The following is a 13,127-nucleotide window of genomic DNA, read 5'->3' as shown; positions in this document are numbered from 1 at the left end:
TAGATTGCTCATAATAAGGTCTATCATTGATAAAAATACTAGATTCCACCACGGAGGCGTTTACGGGGAATTGAATTTTATTAGGGTAGATACGATACTTGAACTTTTTATTTTTTTTCTTCCAAAAAAACTCAAAAGTGCAACTTGTGACCGGTACCGATAGATTGCTCATAATTAGGTCTATCATTGATAAAAAAACCAGATTCCACCATGGAGGCGTTTAGGAGGTATTGAATTTTATTAGGGTAGTTACGATACATGAACTTTTTAACTAACTACCCTAATAAAATTCAATTCCCCGTAAACGCCTCTATGGTGGAATCTGGTATTTTTATCAATGATAGACCTAATTATGAGCAATCTATTTGTACCGGTCACAAGTTGCACTTTTGAGCTTTTTGGAAGAAAAAAAATAAAAAGTTCATGTATCGTAACTACCCTGATAAAATTCAATTCCCCGTAAACGCCTCCATGGCGGAATCTGGTATTTTTAGCAATGATAGACCTAATTATGAGCAATCTATCTGTACCGGTCACAAGTTGCACTTTTGAGTTTTTTGGAAGAAAAAAATAAAAAGATCAAGTTCAGTAACTCAAACTGCCCTAATATAATATTTTGACAATCGATTCCTCCTAAAGGCTTCCATGGAGGAATGTGTTTATTTTACCAATTATAGAACTAATTAAAAGCAATCTATCAGTACTGGTCACAAGGTGCACATTTGAGTTTTTTGGAAGAAAGAAATATTTTTTGATCGATTGATGTGGAAATTGTTTGAGCCAAAATCATGTTTTACTGCGTATAACTCAGAAACGGTAGGATATAGGAAAAAATGATTCAGGTACAACTTGTAAATAATTTTATGGCCTTTCAACTTTTCCTTGAAAGTTTTTCTCTAACATGTACCGTTTTTGAGATTTAAGCGAAAAATGAAAAAATGGACCCATTTCCCCCCTCCCCCCACTCCGGGGCTCCTCCTAGTGGCCCGGGGTTTTAGTATGTTTATTACCTAGGGACTCTTGACATGTTTCCGAAGAAACATCTTACGTTACTAACTCACGCACTCTAGACCCCCCTTGGAGGGATTCATTCAATGGACTATATGGGCCATCCACAGACATACATGTATGTCTGTGGGGCCATCCATTGATCTGACCTTGTTCAAAAGAAAAGTGAATAGGCGTTTATTAGGGCACTATATACTCCATCCTAGACCACGCTTGTCGCTTTCTATTTTACGAAGGTTAAAATATACTTACCAAATCCTGAAAAATAAAATGAATTTCACTTTTCACCTATCCATAGTCTTTTACGTTGGAGTCTCAGAAATCAGAATACTTAATAAGTATTAATAGTAGCTAATGCTGGAGTCATGCACTTTATAAATTTATTGTCTTTATTTTATATTAGGATCTACCAAGGATCTACCACATATAACTAATTTCATACTAACTCTACTGTACATCTTTTCCTTACCAAAATGGAATCTGTGCTAGCGATGAACATAAAAAATGCATGGTATAGCCTAACATAGAACCTCTTCCCTTTTAGAAGTAGATTAAAAATACAGTTAACGAACTTTAAGATTCATGAATTTGATTGGATTTTCCTCAAGTTCTATTCATTTTCATTCCCAACGTACGTCACAGATCAGACTTACGTACTCCATCACGCCGCACGCGTGACTTATAAAACGCATATCATTGTTTATTTTGCGGTTAAACTAAACATCCCAGTGTTCAATTCATTGATGAAGCCAATACAATATTAATTGGTAACTCCATTCAGCATTTACTATACGTTTGATTCATTCTTGAGACTCTATTTAAGGATATTGGGACATGTTTAGTTTATGAGTTATGAGTTATGACCTATAACTTCCTTCTACAATTACAAGGAAAAAATAGGCAATATGACTAATTTCGTAGTATTGGATCATTCGCATAGTTTTCGTTGGTTCAAAGGTAAAATGAAAGAAAATATGAAAAATTCAAATTTATGCACCTAAAAAATTATCTACTTATTGAAAAAATATTATCTATTTAACTAATATTTATCTATGAATGGTAACGTAAAAATCCCAACATATTTTGAATCACATCAATTTCATATTAAATATCTATTATTATCTACCTTAGACATATATATTTTCACGAACTAAGTACTTAAGCATAAGATTTAATTTTCATGAAAAAAATTGTTTACATTCACTTGATCGTTTCAAAATAATTCTAAAATATTTGAACTGTGCAGTAGGTAGCTAATATTAAGTGATTGACGTATTTCGTAATTGAATAATTCATTTAATTTAATTTACAAATCAATTATGGTACCTAATGTTGTTTTTGGTTATAAAAATATAAATTAATTTATTCATCACGAGGGTAATGATCACGATAATCAGCCGACATCTTGAAAATATAGAATAAAAAAAATATTTGAGTTTATCTTCTTCCTTTATGTACTTAGTACCTACGAAATATAATAAATACCTATCATGAATAATTTGCAAAAACCATCAAACCATCCATCCATCACCATACAAATTGCTTATTTTTTATAAGGACCTCAGTCTAAAACCTTAATTAAACATCTGTTAAAGCTATTTAGATGCGACATAAACAATTTTCAAGTAAGTATTAAAAGTTTTAAAATGTTGTGAAGTTCTGCCTCTCTACAGAAACGTACTCGTAGCAACTACAACGAAAATAGCAAAAAAGTTGTTTTACCTAAATTTTTTTCTAAAAATTATAGACATTTTTTAATTTTTTTATGTAATTAAATCATCAAAAAATTATATATCTTTAGTATTAGCTTTATTAATCTCACTGTCGTAAATTTATATTGGTCATTTGTTATCCAAACTTGTGAAAAATCTATTTAAAATAGTGGAAAAAGTTTTAATTCGCAAGGAAAATAAAATAATATAACAAAATATTGATTACAAATTACAGCATGTTTTTCATTACTTACGTAGGTAGGTTATTTTATGCGTACGTGACCATACATGAATTTCCCTCATTTGTCATCTTTTGGGGAAGGACACATTGCATCAAAAATATACCTATTGAAAAAACCCACTCGACATGATCTATAATATATGATTTTCTCAAAAGAAAAATAACTTTTTTAATAACGTTTTTTTTTCAACGTGTTTCATAGATCAATTAAAGCTCTGTTATCAATTATTCAGCCTTTTTTACGTTTAGAAAGCTTTCAAAGGAAAAAGTGATAGGTAAGTATTTTCAATACACCCATTCGTGTTTCGTGAACATATTTACTTACTTACTTACTGAAGCGAAAATTCATAATAAGTATAGCGAAATACGAGGAGAGATACACTTTCAAATCAAAATATTAAAAAAAAGTATTATTTATTGCTGTCTAAATAATTTGTGTCAAATTCTTCTAATTAATGTACTTAATGATAATAAATTATATTGAACCAAACATAAAAGATCTAAAAACGGTATTAATTTTATTGAGAAATTACGATTGACGTCAATAGAATAACTTACTCCACTCCACATAATTTAAATCCTGTGGAAAACAAACGTTAATGGGTATTCTCATTTGATAAATGTGGTATTTTAATTTGTTTATATTTAATTATTTTCCATCAAAACAATATTATTGTATAAATTACCTACTGTGTGCCTACTACATATTTATAATTTATTGGTTCTTGTCATAACATCGTAGTTAACTGATATTTACTGCAAAAAATACTTTTTCATTTATACTTATATTAATTTATAATGCCTATCTTCTATGTAATACCTACTTGAATAGAGTTCAATATTGCACATAGAATATTTAAAATATGTACTACATATTAGTAGTAGTAACTAACTAGTATGTTCACCAAAAAAAGCACAAAACGAAATCTTACGCAGAAACTACGTTCTAACAAAGTTAAATAATAATTAGGAATTGTTTCTAGTTAGGTACTAAAATATACCAAATAATAAAAGTGGTCAAATTCGTTCAGGGGGGTAACCGGCATCTCTTATAGCAAGCTTATTATAACATTACTATGTCTTTTCGTACCGTGACACCCTTAACGCAAGCTTGTTGCAGCGTTAAACTGATTTTGTTTTTGTAGCAATTTTGATGACGTCACTCGTAATAGTTCACTCAATTATTGGGACCGGTGCGAACTGCGATCTATTTGACAATTTGACAGTTATCAGATAATAATAGAACTTTACATCGGCTTGTTCGAAGAAAAGGCTTCAAACCTTTTGATTTAAGAAGAATCGTGTACCTAAATAGTAAATAAGTGCGTAATCATCACGAGTCCCTATGAGATATGGGGGCATCATATGAACAATTTTAAAATACAATATAACCTACAGATTTATCTGTGTAAGTACCATATTATAATGTAAGTACCATACCCAATGCAAATCTATTTAAAAATACGTCTGTATAAGTACACATTCTCCACTTGTTATTTCTCTGTATAATAAAATGCAACTCTACTTATTCCCTAAACATAAATTTTATCTAATACTTAATGTAAATCTATAAAAGATTGTTTATTATTTCTTCATGATTCAATATATTTTATCATGTTATTATTTACCTATATAGAATATAAGACTATAAAAGTAAATCTACACTCAAATACACTACCCATATTATACTTATGTAATCTGTTGTTAAGGATCTCATTTAATTTTGAGAAATAAAACCATTATTTATTTCCAGATTCTACAATCAATTCCGAGCACTAGGAATAAGATTACCCAGAGTAACCACATGGAAGCATTGATAGTATTCAAGAAGCCATAGTGCCAGCGCAACATGAATATATTTTTTTCAATAGGAAGCAATATCATACTTTAAATGTTTAAGTGCAATAAAAAACATTTATAAATCCAAAATCTTTATTTAGTCCTTTTTATTTATTTATTGACAAATCATTTGCTCCTTTACTTCTCTTGATATCATTTATATAAAAAAAAGTGATAAAACATGGAAGTATTCGAAATTAGATTCAATTCTATTTAGCTCAAATATTTATTAAAAACAATTAGGTAGATATATTATATAACTCAAATCCAAATTTGTAAGTAAATAGCATATTAAAAACACCCTTGATTAAAAAAAATTAAGTTATTTATAGTACCAGCCTTTAAAACTTAAAATGCAATAAACAAAAACTTTATATTTACATCACAATGAATAATTCCTACACTAATAGATTAATGGTATTTATATTTTTATTTTAAATTTAAATCAATTATTGTATTTGCATAATAAAGAGAAGATAAATAATTTAAAAACTTGCAGTACTTATGTGTACTTTTAATTTCATTTTTATTAAACTTAAAATGAAAACAATGTAGGTACTATATTAAGGTACAATTAAATTTTTACATTTTCAGATGTATGATACAAATATGAATATTTTAAGTGTAGACATGGTGGCGCCTCCCCCAACTTGAAGTTCTCACTACCACATGATCATCTCCCAAGCCGGTACTTCCTTGTTCAATGTTTGGGCAAGCCGGCAATCAACACAACTGTGAAAGATAAATTGGACTTAAACTGATTCTTTGTTGCTTTAAAATTTAATAAGTACATTTAATATGTTTACTTTTATTATTAAAGGGCTTGTCATGGTGTATGTAAACGTCTAAAAAGAAGTTTTTTAAACAATGTCGGTATGGTTTGTTAAATACCTTATTTGTTAATAATTTTTCAAGTATTTCAACGTTTTAGTTGTTTATCTTGCAATTCTTAATATTGTATTAAAAAAACTTAAATGTGTAGGTACAATGCCTTAGAAAACTTTTAATATAAGTAGCTTCTAACCAAACATAGATAGGTTTGCTTATAAATTAATATAAATATTTATATTTGACCAGCTGCTCTAGTTTTTGTGAACTCCCAAATCATTTGCACTTATACTTTCAGAGAATTCTATCAACTTTGTCTCAGCATAACTTTTAACTCGTTGGGAGTTATTTATGTACCTTTGTCTTTGTAACTTCAGGGTCAAGGAGCTTCGCGCACTCTGCACAATGTTCTGCTGCAAGTTAAATAAAAATTACTTCAATTAACAATAATCAAAACAGACGAAATCATGCAAAAACCAATACTTTATTCGTAAAAATATATCTGTGTTATCATAAATCGTCCAATGTTTTAGATATATTTATTACTCGTATATTATCTTACCTTGCTATTTCAATTGCTCTTTCATGCCTCTTTCATGCATTCTTTAATGCATATTACTTATCTTTCGCAATTTTTCAATTTGATTTATCCAAATTTTAGATAAAAATACGAGGACAGTGATTATGACATTTGGATTTTTGACGTTTAATTTTCAATCACCGCCATTTTTATAATAACAACCTTGTTTTGTTGAGTTCACAAAATAATCTTACTTTATTTTGCTACCGGGAGCCTTTTCAACATGATTACTATACGATTGCCTACAATGTCCAAAGAGCGAATGAATTCCGAAGTTTTGTCTATTTTTTTAAGATTAATGGCTTGGCTACGAGGCTTTTAGGCCAAGTCGTAATGATTTGTATCGAACATTAAACGTCAAAAATCAAAATGTCATGTCACTGTCCTCATTTAGATAATAAAATCGATCGTTTTTTTTATTACCTATCTAAAATTTCAGATAAACTTAAACTTAAATATGTGAATCTCATCTTTGGATAAATGGGAAAGTGCGAAAAAGCAATATTGAAATAGCAAGGTAAGTTAAAGTACGAGTAAGGACGATTTATGATAACAGACTACAGAGATATATTTTTACGAATAAAGTTTTGGTTTTTGCATGATTTCGTCTGTTTTGATTATTGTTACTTAATTGAAGTAATTTTTATTTAACTTACAGCAGAACATTGTGCAGAGTGCGCGAAGCTCCCTGACCCCGAAATTTTAAAGACAAAGATAGGTACATGAATAACTCCCAACGAGGTAAAAGTTATGATGAGACGAAGTTGATAGAATTATCTGCTGAAAGTTTAAGTGCAAATGATTTGGGAGTTCACAAAAACTAGAGCAGCTGGTCAAAAGTAAATATTTATATTAATTTATAAGGAAACCTATCTATGTTTGGTTAGAAGCTACTTATATTAACAGTTTTGTAAGGAATTACACACCTACACTGTACACATTTAACTTTTTTTTTAATACGATATTAAGAATTGCAAGATAAACAACTAAAATGTTAAAATACTTGAAAAATGATTACTTAACAAATAAAGTATTTATTATTTAACAAACTATACCGACATTGTTTAAAAAAACATCTTAAATTACATACACCATGACAAGCCCTTTAATAATAAAAGTAAACATATTAAATGTACTTATTAAATTTTAAAGCAACAAAGAATCAGTTTAAATCCAATTTATCTTTCACAGTTGTGTTGATTGCCGGCTTGCCCAAACATTGAACAAGGAAGTACCGGCTTGGGAGATGATCATGTGGTAGTGAGAACTTCAAGTTGGGGGAGGCGCCACCATGTCTACACTTAAAATATTCAAAGAAAATGTAAAAATTTAATTGTACCTTAATATAGTACCTACATTGTTTTCATTTTAAGTAAAAATGAAATTAAAAGTATACATAAGTACTGCAAGTTTTTGAATTATTTATCTACTCTATATTATGCAAATACAATAATTGATTTAAATTTAAAATAAAAATATAAATACCATTAAACTATTAGTGCAGGAATTATTCATTGTGATGTAAATATAAAGTTTTTGTTTATTGCATTTTAAGTTTTAAAGGCTGGTATTATAAATAAGACTTTATTTTTTAATCAAGGGTCTTTTTAATATGCTATTTACTTACAAATTTGGATTTGAGTAATATAGTTACCTAATTGTTTTTAATTAATATTTAATCAAAATAGAATTGAATCTATTTTCAAATAATTCCATGTTTTATTACATTTTTATATATATATAAATGTTATCAAGATAAGTAAAGGAGCAAATGTTTTGTCAATGAATAAATAAAAAGGACTAAATAAAGATTTTGGATTTATAAAATATGTTTTTAATTGCACTAATACATTTAAAGCATGATATTGCTTCCTATTGAAAAAAATATATTCATGTTGCGCTGGCACTTTATAGTTTCTTGAATACTATCAATGCTTCCATGTGGTTACGCTGGGTAATCTTATCCCTAGTGCTCGGTATTGATTGTAGAACCTGGAAATAAATAATGGTATTACTTCTCAAAATTAAATGAGATCCCTAACATAAGTATAATATGGGTAGTGCATTTGAGTGTAGATTTACTTTTAAGTGTTTTATTATATAAATAATATAACATGATAAAATATATTGAATCAAGAAGAAATAATAAACAATCTTTTATAGATTTACATTAAGTAGGTATTAGATAAAATTTATGTTTAGAGAATAAGTAGGGTTGCATTTTATTATATAGAGAAATAACAAGTGGAGAATGTGTACATAAACAAACGTATTTTTAAATATACTCTTAAGATTTGCATTGGGTATGGTACTTACCTACATTACTTTTATCTTACACAGATAAATCTGTAGGTTATAATTGTATTTTAAGATTGTTCATATGCTGCCCCCATATCTCATAGAGACTCGTGATGATTGCGCACTTCGCAATAATAAATTATTTACACGATTCTTCTTAAATCAAAAGGTTTGAAGCCTTTTCTTGGAACAACCCGATGTAGTTATGTTAATTTTGCATTTTTAATATAATAAATGTATTATCTTCTTTAAAAGCTTCATTTATTAAATAGATTTCCAACTACATACGTTTCACTTAAATTTGATGTGTATTCTTTTAATAATATTCAAAATAATGTTATAAAAGTTCCATATTTACAACTTCACTAAAATTGCTTAAAACTGTCATTATTGACATTATAACAAGAATGCTAAATGTCAAAGAGAGCGTGCCGGTTCCAATTTTTCGGTTGACGTCTCGAAACCGCTCGAAACAGTCTTGTTGCAATTGGTTTTCATATGTTTTAGAAGGTCCCGGTGCCAAAAAAGTAAGATTATTTTGTGAACGCAACAAAACGTACCCATAATAAGACTGTTATTCTAAAGGTGCCGGTTACCCCCCAGAAGTATAATACGTTTTTACTTCTTAATTGTGTCGCCAGGATTAAAAGCTTTACCGCTAGTTAAAATCCCACAAAACCATTCCTTGTTAATAATTATACCTATTGGGCCTAGACTAGAATAGTTAATTCTAAAGTTCAATTAATTAAGTGCAATATTAATAATAATATGTATGTTTTTAAATTTGAAAATATCTCAGCAATATTTTCTTTGAAACTCAGTCCCGTCTCAACGACGACTTAGCGTCAGCTTAAATTTATTTAACGTTTTTATTAACTTTTACCACAAGACCATTTGCATCGGTAATCTTGGGTAAAATAGGTAGGTATTTGAAGAGTGGAAAACAAAATATTATACTTTTAAATAAGGTTAAAAGGTGCCGATTAGCTTATAATAGACAAAAACGAACTACTTCAGTAATATAGGTACTTTTACAGAACCTAGTACATATATTATAACTAGATTGATAATGTATTACCTGTGGTATTACATATTGATATGCAAAGTATAATGACTCATTTCTAAAGAATTCAATATAATAAGTAACATTAGCACCGATTAGTTTTTAAAAATTGAACCTTAATTATGTTTTTTTGAAACAGAAACTTTAAAGCTGAAAGAATATTTAGGAAGCTATTATATTTTAAAAATTAACTCGAAAGCAAAAGCAATAACGATGTAAACCATTGCCAACTTAAAAGATTACATAAATGATAAATTACGAGTTTAAATGAGAAATTACGATTTTTCTGTAATCTAAAAATATATAAATACAATCCTAGCATAATTTGTAATAAAGAAATGTAAATTATTAAATTTGAACACAGTCAATTATTATACTATTAATCTTTCCACTAAAATAAAAGATTAACAAATTTAGGATCAAAACAATATCTGATCACCGGGCTAAAAATAATCATGAATAAGGCACAACTACAATATTATTGTAATACTGTGAATTAGGTATATTATGTGAATATTATATACAAGTTCGGGTATAGGTATTTTTTTGATTATACATAATAATATTTGCGTTTTCCAACTTGGTTAAACCCGTACATGATACGCATAGGGGAGATGGGCCCAAAGGGGGCACCTTACGGGAAAATTAAAAAAAATGAAGTTTGAAAAGAAGTTAATCCATTTATTTTTTTGCCAAAAGTTCCATTAATAAATACTTTTGAATGCTGTGGTGGTTAAATTTGTCAAAAGTTAAAGTATATAATAATTATTAACAGATTACTAAAAGCCTACGATTGCCCGCTTTGCCCGAAGGGGAGGCCTAAAGCGGGCTTTCGTTTAGGGCAAAACGGGCAGTAGTTGGGTAAAGCGGGCAGGCCTGGATTTAAACAGTAGATTTCAAAATATATACCACAGCCACAAATAATATATACAATAATAAATAGAGTAAAAGACACAAAAATATTTTATAAGTTATGTATTTCAAACAGTCATACAATTATTTTTAAATGAATATATGAAACAAAGGAACTTCTTAGGAGCTTTAAACTTTTAGGTACAATATTTCCAGATATATCTGAATAATATTTAAAAAAATAACGCCCTGTTTACAGTCTATCATTATTTAGTCTCTAATAAGCGATACAAATATTTCATATATATATTTTTTTATAAATCCTAAAATAATGTAATAGGTAGGTATACAAGTTCCAAAAATTCTTGTTTAGACAGCCCGTAAAATAAAGAGTCCATGTGGAATACGTATTCCAAAAGCTCCATTTCTTGTTCCGTAGAAAAGACAGTAAGTAAACCGTCGTGTAATGTAAACCTACCAAGCTTTACATTACACGAACCCAATTTAAGATTTCTGCAATGTCGTTCTTGGAATCCCATATTTAGTTGTTACTTTTTTGACAGGTTTTCCTAACTCTTGCACTTCTCGTTTTGCTTGCTGCATAGTTGAGCGTTGCCATGAGGCTTGTGAAGTTTTACGCTTATATTTACGCCGTTTATAAGCGGTCATCTGAAAGGAAAAAGCAAATTAACAAAAGAATGTAGGTAACATTTTAGCGGACGGGGCAAAGCGGGCGCGTGCCCGCTTTACCCTGCCCGCTTTGCCTTTTTCGACATTTGAAAGGTTCAGACGAAATTCTACCTCAAAATTTTTAGACACGTGGATATTTATGGAACCAAAATATGGCCAGATAGCCACTTAATAACTAACAAATTTTGGTTAAAGGATTGTAAACACCAAAATAAAAAGAACACATATTACATACCTTGCAATATTTTTCAAAAATCGTCGAAAAACATTTATTTGTTGCAGCTTGTAAATGCGTGCTCGCAAGCGAATCCAACGACAGCCGCGAGGTGGGAGGGGTGTGGGGATCGTGCTCACGAGTCGCGCGCGCGCCATTATTTAAAATTCCGATACTATACTGAGTGCCCTCTTTAGGCTCTGTGCCCACTTTAGGCCCCTTTCCCCTACGTATAATTTACAGGTTTATCGATGCCATAATCCATAATAATTTTTGATTAAGGCAAAAGTTTTATCTATGCTTTATCAAGTGCCAAACCATTGACAGAAAATAGTACTAACTATAGAGTTATAGACGATTCAACAAAAAAAAACTTTTAAAAACTAAAGTAGGCTATGGAGAAAATAATTTCGGACAAGCTTCAAAAGCTCGGCTTAAAACATTTCATGAAAATCATATCATATTCGCAAAATACAAATTTTGTGCATTATATACAAAACACGTTTTCCTATATACCTACAATAATGAAAATTTTGCGATGATTGGTGAATTTTATAAATTCAAATCATATAACTAAAAGATGAATAAATTAAAGCTTAATTTCGCAGGTATCTTCACCTGGGGGTGTAACTCAGTGGTAGAGTGTCTGCTTCGCATGCTGAAAGTCCTGGGTTCAAATCCCAGCACCTCCAGCCAATGTCTTTTTTATTTTTTTATAATTAATTTTTATGATATTTGTTACAATAAAAAGAAAAGTTACTGAAACAACTCTCTTGTAATTTATATTTTTTTCTAATATTAGTAATAATAAAAAGAATCATAATTACAAACAAAACAATTCTACAATATGAATTCCTTGCAAGCATTACTAATTATGTATAAATAATAATATATAGTATGGTGCAGTCAAACACTGACGTAGAATTTTAATTAGTTAAGAATTTCCAGAATATTCGAGTTGAACATATACCTAGTAGTTGCAGAATTTCCGTTGAAGCGATTAATGAAGCTTACAGCGCCATCTGTTGACGCATACTAAAAGTAATAAGTACTGCAGTGCAAACATAGCGACATCTAGTATCTATTTGAGTAAAAAAAAGTATTAAAAAGGTAACTTAAAAAAAATCACAATGGCAGAGTTTCATAAGCACATTGACAATGCTAACACCATCCGTAACGAATTCTGCTAAAAATTAATAGTGTCCAGATTCTTGTAATTAGTACTAAAAAACCTGCTTGACTTGTGTACATGACCGTAACTACTAAGCTACGGTTCCTAAAGAGTTTCTTAAGCACTATCTAAGAATCCATCCTATCCTAGTAATAATATAAATGCGATAGTTTGTGAGGATAGACATAGAAGTTTATGATATTTGGCAGTAATGTAGCGTATGTACCAGAATAACACATAAGCTATATAAATACTTGCTTTTGCCGTTATTTACTAGACTTTGCGGATTTACTAGGTACTATAGCTAAAGAATTTTATATATGCATGTTTTTCATGATAAACAGTATTTTTTATTGAATAGTATTATGTGGTATTCCGTATTAGCACAGACTAATAATAATATACTACATTATTAGTTATATTATCTGTGTTATTACAATAATTGATTAATAATCATCTTTACCTTTTTCGGTCCCCGAAATGTTGATTGAAATGGGTATGGAGAATGGGATAGTACCTATAGGTCCTAGATAGATAAGGGTAAAATAAAAACACAAATAATAATGTAATATTTTAATGAAAATTCAACTAAACGTATAAATCTTATTTATACTTACAATAAACAGTAAGT

General features: G+C 29.4%; 2 long non-coding RNA genes and 1 other non-coding gene across 4 annotated transcripts; 2 read left to right on the top strand and 1 right to left on the bottom strand.

Annotated features, from left to right (window-relative positions):
* Window positions 1–5,140: 5,140 nt before the first annotated feature.
* LOC149907592 (uncharacterized) lies at window positions 5,141–6,439 on the bottom strand. The gene is made up of 3 exons (XR_016456794.1): window positions 6,191–6,439; window positions 5,986–6,041; window positions 5,141–5,532 (listed from the first exon to the last, which is right to left on the bottom strand). It is a non-coding gene; the product is annotated as an uncharacterized LOC149907592 (long non-coding RNA).
* A 168-nt stretch (window positions 6,440–6,607) lies between these two features.
* Window positions 6,608–7,611, top strand: LOC149907591 (uncharacterized). 2 transcript variants are annotated; one of them, XR_016456796.1, is made up of 3 exons: window positions 6,608–6,725; window positions 6,867–7,047; window positions 7,400–7,611. It is a non-coding gene; the product is annotated as an uncharacterized LOC149907591 (long non-coding RNA). The 2 variants fall into 2 exon arrangements; XR_016456795.1 differs by having other exon boundaries at window positions 6,719–7,047.
* A 4,334-nt stretch (window positions 7,612–11,945) lies between these two features.
* On the top strand, window positions 11,946–12,017 carry TRNAA-CGC (transfer RNA alanine (anticodon CGC)). Its single transcript has one exon. It is a non-coding gene; the product is annotated as a tRNA-Ala (tRNA).
* The last annotated feature ends 1,110 nt before the right edge of the window (window positions 12,018–13,127 follow it).

The sequence above is a fragment of the Colias eurytheme genome, chromosome 6 (genome assembly GCF_061535395.1).
Source record: "Colias eurytheme isolate Ceu_HAF_F1 chromosome 6, ilColEury1 Martin Lab GWU primary, whole genome shotgun sequence".
In the NCBI taxonomy this organism is placed as follows: domain Eukaryota; kingdom Metazoa; phylum Arthropoda; class Insecta; order Lepidoptera; family Pieridae; genus Colias; species Colias eurytheme.
This window is presented reverse-complemented; position numbering and strand designations above follow the sequence as displayed.